The 8169-nt window shown below is 36.7% G+C and overlaps 1 pseudogene; it reads right to left on the reverse strand.

The window, feature by feature from the left end:
- Nucleotides 1-253: 253 nt before the first annotated feature.
- On the reverse strand, nucleotides 254-2679 carry LOC130503173 (patatin-like protein 2; annotated as a pseudogene).
- Between the last annotated feature and the right edge of the window lie 5490 nt (nucleotides 2680-8169).

The following is an 8169-nucleotide window of genomic DNA, read 5'->3' on the forward strand; positions in this document are numbered from 1 at the left end:
AAAACACAACATTTCATATTTCCAAAAAAAAATTCAATATCTTATGTACTGACCGATTATATTATATTTATTAAAATTTAATACTTTTACATTGTATTGTTTTAATTTTATAAAATACATAATGTTAGAAAATAAAATTTTAAAATTTAATTTTTTTTATCTCACTCCGCGCCCTAGCGCAGAGTGCGAATCTCACCCTAGTTTCTATGTATTCTGCTCATACATATTCTATATGCACTTGAACACGTAGTACTATCCACAATATGCAACAGACTTTATTCAAATGATAGAAGATACAATCTTACAAGTAACTACAATGAGCGACAATCTTTATTATTATAAAAATAAACTTGCGTTAGTGAACCAAACAAGTCATCAACAACAGATAAGAAAAATAAGCATTAACAAAATAATTAGAGAAAGGATAAACTAATGATATTTTATTTCCTATTTGGCGCCTTTCCATGAGGAGATCGCGAGTCTCGGATCATCTTTTCTTTTGATAGTATTCCTGCTAACCTTCACAGCCAAAATTTAAATATATTAACACAAAATTTATAATCATGTAAATATGAATGATTCAGATATCAAATGCAAAATTTATGTCTCATATACTTTATAAGGGCCTTTTCATTGGTCACTTCATAAGCATTTTCGTTACATCCCGACTCAAGATTGACTCTTGAAACATGTTTCTTGAGAAGTTCATCTCCTGTCTTGGCGAGAATGTCGAGATTCTCAACGGTAGAAATATCAACAGAAGCAGCATCCCCATTTAATGTATCATCCTGTATAATTCAAAGCAATTGTTATAAATATGGCGACAAAGAAAAGGAAAAGGATAGTGAGCTGATTTTTGGCACCTGGATTCGTATATAATTGGCTTCAGAGTGAAGAGCTCGAAAAACGGCAGAGAGATGAAAATCAACCATATCGGAACTAGCTTGCATGAAAGCATCAATGAGAGGTGTAGAGTTGTCGTGTGTTAACCAACTCAACATTCCCCATCCAGCTACTTCATTTGCGTTGAATTTCTCTTCTGATTTACGAGTTCCAGTTCCAAGAGAAAGCACAAGAAACCTTCCGTAATCATTTGGTCTTATGGGGAAAAAGTCACTGCTCCCTCTTGTTATTTCTTTTGTCACCTCCCCAATGGCCACCAAAGCCTATATTATAAATGGTATAGTATTAGACAATCCTTCTATAGATATTAATGCCTGGATGAGTTTCTTTTGGGTCAACTAATGAGTTCCATATAAAATAAAATAAAATAAATGCTTGAACTTTCTACCATCGTAATTCAATGTTTTAATACAATTTATATATTATAATAATGAAAACCCAGCCGGAAACATAAAGAAAATTTAAAATCTTCAATGTAGATGCTAATTCAATTAATTAATTTATTTTAATTAATTAACAGTAAAAAGGAAATTTGTATCAACTTAGTCTAGCATTTCATGGCCTTGATTGTTAAAGCTCTGCGTAGTACGGTTTGTATGACAAAAAAAAAGAAAGGAAATGTAGATATTTGTTTCATACAAACCGTACTACGTAGAGCTTTAACAATCAAGGCCATGAAATGCTAGACTAAGTTGATAGATAATTCCTTTTTACTGTTATTGTATAGATTCTTATTTTAATAATGTTGAAAGCTACAATGACTATAATTTCATATCTCTGTTATTTACCGGATTGTTAGCTGCAACTCCCCCGTCAATAAGATTGTATTCTTTCACGTTTCCGGCTGAATCATGGGTTTCGAAGAAATGGGCAGGCAAGTATGTAGGCGCTGCTGAAGTTGAGATTGTTATGTCAGCGAGGGTTGCGTTCTTGAGAGGATTTGTCTTCACCTGACAGATAGTTTCTTTATTGTATCAAAAGTTTTGTATATTTGAACATATCGTAGTATCTGATTAGACATAAAAAGCATATCAAACCTCGTAACTACTAAATATAGTAGGTTGAAGATGCTTTATATCGAAAGTTGGAATGACAACGTTAGTAAGTGTTTGATGCAACCTTGTATCACCCAATTTGGCATGGATAAGTCGATGAAGGTATTCACCATCATACTTGGGACCAGTCAAAGACTTCAGCAAGTTCTTGGTGGCAGAGAATGGGAAATGATCTTGAGGAAAGATTTTGGGCAGTGCTCAAGATAAAATTCTTTAATCTCAGAGGCTGCAAACAAGGGTCGGCCTTCCTTATTGGGAGCAGTTAGCATGGCTGTAACCAGTCCACCGGTGCTTGTTCCTGCCATAACATCAAAGTAGTCTGCAAGTCTTGCTTGGTCTCCGTCCAGTTTCTGCACATCCATGTATGTATAGAGTTATAAGATGTCCATAATTCCATAAGTATCAAATAAAAATATTATATTGCAAAATTTGTATTAACTCGAAAGCTCATTATTAGAGTTGACCAAATAGAAGTAAGTGTTATCCATGTGATATATAGTTAGGTAGGACAAATATACCTGAAGTTCCGATTCCAAAAAAGCAAGGATAGTGGCAGGAATAATCCCTCTAATGCCACCACCATCGATGCTAAGGATTGTGACTAAGTTTCCATAAGTTGGGGGTTGAAGAGGTGATTTTGGGCTCTCCATTTGCATCTAACAGAAGGCAATTTATCGATACTTGAGAAGATATAACTTTGATTATAAGATATTATGTGGATACTTTTATTGTGAGATATTACGAGAGGTTAAAAAACCTATGTATTTATAGGACAAAAGGGGCTGCTGTACCAACGTTCGACTAGGTCTTCATTCTTAGTATATTTTACTCGTCAAAGTAACTTGTAACTTCGTCCATTTGGAGCTCCAATCTTACTGGTTATTCAAATGGACTTTTCGTGAACTTCTTTTCTTCTTATTTGGACCATGTCAACCCTTTTTAACCTAACTAAAATATTTTATTGTTTAAAGGATATAAACTTCTGAGTACAGAAAGTAAACCAAAAGAGACAAAATACACAAACACACACCAATAGTTTTATTAGAAATCGCCTTTTACACTTAATTACAAGATCTGCTTAATCAGCTTCGCTAGCCTGTTAACACTCTAACAGCTGCTATTGAAAGATCCTAAACTATCCGCTTATGTCTCTCTACCGTTAAGTACTTCAGCTCCTACTTCAGCACGACCCAGAACACTTCCAAGTGCTTCTCTCTCTCTATAAGATTAGCCTCTGTGTCTCTGTCTCTCTACAGACGACCCCATAGCTATCTTATATTAGTCTCCACGTTCCCGAAACCCTAGTCTCCAAGGAACCACAATATGGACATCTTCCATATCAATAAGTGTAACTTTCCTTTTCTTGGAATGCACTTATTCCTCTTCTTTTAAGTCATAAACTTGCTACCCAAGTTTATTCCTCTCTTGCCTTTTCTCCAAGATACACGTTTGCTCTCCAAGTCTACACAACTCCAGCTCAACACCTTGACTCCACATGGTCTTCACCACTTAACACGACGTCTGCTTCAGCAACTATGTCAACGACTACTTCAGGGCGGACATCTTTACATCAACATCACTACAGGAAATGTGGGTATTAATAGCGTCGTAGCATAGCGGTTTTTGCGTCTCTGCTATTGTATTTCAACACGGGCCTTTATAATAGCGTTTTTGGAATGTATAAGCTATCTCTGTAGACGCGGCAAAATAAAATAATCCAGCCGCGTTAATTTGGTAAGTGGAGGCGCCTTACCATTGCAAATAAAAAAAATAAATGCTATCGTATATGAAAAATATATTAAAATAACCCTAAGTATTTAAATCGAAACCCATTTCTCTTCACTTCACTCTCTTCACATTCCTCGAAATCGAAACCGAGACTCATCAAAGTTCTTCAGAGTTCTCTCGAGTGGAAGCTTCAATTGGTATGAGTTTCGATTTGATTCTGAGTTTAGATTAGAAACTTTCAATAGTGGGTTTAGATTAGAAAATTTCATCGAATCTCTTTGATTTGGGGTTCTATTTGATCGTATCTCTTCGATTCGAATCTCTTTTCACATGCATGTCCGCGTTAACACATGATTCGATTATGGGTTTGTTCGGTTTAGATTTTGAATATGATTGTGGGTTTCGATTTGATTTTGGATTTCTTTATTAGTTTCAGAAATGGCAAAGACAAGAGGAGGAGGAAAAGTTGGTTCTCGTCGGAGTAGACGTAATCAAGGCTTGGAGGTAGTAGATCAAGGCTTGGAGGACAAGAGACCGCAACTAAAAGTGAAGAAAGCTACAGCAAAGAAAACGGCTTCCCCTAAAAAGAGTTTAGTTCTAACGCCAACGAGAAGAAGTAGTAGAATCAAGAAAGTGGCTGCTCAAGATGATGATGAGCTAGAAGATGTTACACCTGATGATGATGATGATGAGCTAGAAGATGTTACACCTGAATATATTCCCCGAGTTGATGAGGTAGAAGATGTACTCAATGGGAAAGAGGCTGAGAAGATGGAGATGGCAATGGGAAAGAGGCTGAAGAAGATGGAGATGGCAATGGGAAAGAGGCTGAAGAAGATGGAGATGGCAATGGGAAAGAGGCTGAAGAAGATGGAGATGGCAATGGGAAAGAGAATGAAGACGAACAGGCCAATATGGAAGATGATGGAGTTCTCAATGAGAAAGGGAATGAAGAAGAAGCTCGCGATATGGAAGAAGATGGCACTGCGCAAGATGATGAGATTCCTAGTACTGAAGGAGTTGAGCTAGGAGGGGAGGAAGTTCAAAAAAAAAATAAAAGAGGACCAACAAGTTGCGCAGAGTGGCTGAAAATCCCAATGATAAGATTATGGTCACATTCAATGACATTGGTGAGCATATTGGACCTGGTTCAGTAACACTATCGTCTTTTCTTGGTCCTCTTGTGAGGGAACATGTTCCGGTTACACTCGCTGATTGGAGAAATCTTGATGCAGCGACTAAAGCAACAATGTGGGAAGAAATTCAGGTTTGTATATATACATTAGTATGTTTTGTTGAACCGCAAGATGAAATTATAACATGTTTAACTTGCTTATTGTGATGCAGGGGAGATTTAACTTGCAAGAAGATTGGCAGAAAGCTGTTATTTTCAAGCAGCTTGGAAATGTGTGGAGGGCTGGGAAGTCGAGGCTGGTGTCACAAGTACGTGTGGCGAAGACTGCAGCTGAGAGAATAGCTTTAAAACCGAGCAACATCCCATCCATTCAAGTGTGGAACTCTTGGGTTAAGAGTAAAACTACCAAATCTTTCACGGTGAGTTATCTACAACTAAGTAAGTTTCATCCTTAAAGGTCATATCTGATAGATTTAATCACTGTCATATTTATATTGTAGGAAACGAGTAACAAGTACAGAGCGATGAGAAGAAATCAGATTCCTCACACCACTAGCCGCAAAGGGATGCTTCGTTTAGCTGATGATATGGTAAAAGAGTAGTCAAACATCTTCAGCTTGTTAGATTAAACTGGTACTGAGATATGTCTGTTTTTATATAGAAAAAAAGGAGTAAAGACCCAAGTAAGGTGAGTAGATCGAAGGTTTGGATTGCGGGACACACTCATGCTGATGGCAGACCTGTGAAGCCACAGTTTGCTGAGACTATTGTAAGAATTATGCAAGTTATATATTGGGTATAATTAATAGATTATGTCAATGAATTATTTTGTGTTTAAATGAATGTATCAGGAACAAATACAGTCACTTGACAGTCAGATGGACTCAACATCAGCTGCTGATAACATAAGGGAAGATGCTGTAAGCAAGGTTTTGGGAAAAGACAAACCTGGACGAGTAAGGGGGTTTGGTAGAGGGATTACGGCTACTAAGCTAGCATATCTGCATTTTAGAGACGCAAAGATTGCAGAAATGAAAACTGAGATTCAAGAGTTAAAGGGGATGGTGCAAGACTTAGTTGGGAAGAAGGTAATCCTTTTCATTACATTTGGTCAATTAGTTTTAAGACATTTACGATTTCCTTTGCCTTCTTTCAGAAAAATAATGATGATGCTGAAGCATCTGAGAGTAGTGGTGGATTCAAAGTAGGAGTCAGAGTACAAATACTCGATTGGATTGAATCAGAGGATGTTGTTGTTGGTGAAGGAGAATTCTGCTCTGATGAACCGAAGTACAAAATTGGTCGTATACCAATTGGTCCTAATGCAGTGGCTATCGTAGTTAGTCTGCACTAAGCTCAGTAGCTTCACTTTGGAGGCCTACAACAGACGTGTTAACTCTTGATGAAGCTGTGGGATACAAGATAGCTTGGCCAATGGATAAAGTGATCTTGGATAGGGATACAAACTGCTCTGAAGATGTATCCATGGTAAATTTTTGTACCTTATTTTTCTTACAACAATTGAGTTATCTCTAGTCATTACCTTCTTGCATTTTAGCAAAGCAAGGAAGGTGAATCTCGAAGATGCAAGATCTATGATTGGACCAACGACGAGGATGAGGTTATTGCTGAAGGTCTCATGTGCTCTTCTAAAGCCCAAAGAGATGCTTAACAATATACCTCTAGGTCCCAATGCTGTTAGTATCGAAGTTGTGAAGGTGTTCAATGATCAGGCTTATTTGTGGAGGCCAACCGCTGATATGTTCTTGATTGGTGATGCACTTAGCGAGAAAATAGCATGGCCAGTCCGTGAAGGTTGAAGTCATGCCTACACCCGCTACAGAAGTAACACCTACTAAATGTGCAGGCAAGAAAATAGCATCACCTTCGAAACCAGCCAAGAAAAAAGCAGTGGTATGTTGTTAACATGAAGTTAATTTATTTATTTGTATGATGATTGATGTTGAGTCCTTAATTGATGTTGGAACTTGCTTATGTCGTCTTGTTTGAGTTGTAGAGTCCAGGCAGCACTAGTTCGACCAGAAGTCCGAAGCAGAAGTGTATTCTCTTGGATTGCAACAACTCTGGACGTAAGGTAGCTGAAGGAAGAGTAGCTTCAACGGATCCGAATGAGTTGTGCCACTTGTACTCCTAGGTCCAAATGCAAGCAAGGTGTGGATGATGTGGCTAAGATCGATGATGCAAAAAGTCTGGAGGCCAAATTCAGAGATTGAATACATATCTGATGCAATGGGTTCGGTTGTGGCATGGCCAAATGACAAAATCAAGTTTGTCTAAACATCGTCGTCTGAAACAGTTTTCAAGTTGTTATGTCGGCAATGTATTTCTAGTGTGTGATAGAATTTTAAAGTACTTTTATGATCGGTTAAATCATGTGTAATATTATGTTATGGTTAACTGACAAAAACAAATATTATGTGTGATATTATATTAATGGTTGTGTGTGAAAATGTTTAGCTTGTTAAACCCTATACCTAAAGTGCATAATTTAACATTAAACATAAGTTTTAAAAATTAAAACCACAGGTGATGAAGACCAAATTAAAACCATATACCCTAAAGTGAAATCCCTAAACCCTAAAGTACAAACATATACCCTATACCCTAATTGTTCTTGATTTCACAATTTTGTTCTTTATAAAAAGGATATTGTAATCCTTAATTTCATAAAACTAGTTAGTTATAAATTTTATAAACACTCATTTGTTCAAACCCTATACCCTAAAGTCTTTGTACATACAAATAAGTAGTAGTGTTTGTGAACATATGAGCTAGATTGATCAATTTTATAAAAGCTCACATAAAATATTTTATGTATACGATTTTTTTTTTAAAAAATTAGAATACTGATATTTAATTTTTAAGATTTAATTTAATTTTTTTTGCTTCGAAATCCTATAATATATTAATTTTAAGATTTCAAACGAAATTAATTATACTGAGCCAATGAGGAGTAACCTCCAAGATTGCAGACGTGGCAAACCATAGGCCGATGGATGTGTTTCGCCAATATTCAATCTTAGCCATTCTTTTTAATTGCACACGGATAATCCTATACCATTGATTCGTGTTGGTAACTTTGATCTGAGCCGTTCTTTTCTGAACCATAAGGAGCAACTACTAAGATTGCACTCGGATTAATCATAGACCGTCCGATTGCTCTCCAAATCTTTGATCACAGCCGTTCATTTTTTTCTGTCTCTGTTTGCAGTTGGAAAATTTCAGAACACAACATCTCTCTCTTTCTGTTTCTGTCTCGCGAGCTTTGACCTAAACAAACCCTAAAGAAAGCTAAGATCGAACCACAGCCGTTCCTGTATTCGCAAA

Source organism: Raphanus sativus, unplaced genomic scaffold (assembly GCF_000801105.2).
Source record: "Raphanus sativus cultivar WK10039 unplaced genomic scaffold, ASM80110v3 Scaffold0844, whole genome shotgun sequence".
Taxonomy (NCBI): domain Eukaryota; kingdom Viridiplantae; phylum Streptophyta; class Magnoliopsida; order Brassicales; family Brassicaceae; genus Raphanus; species Raphanus sativus.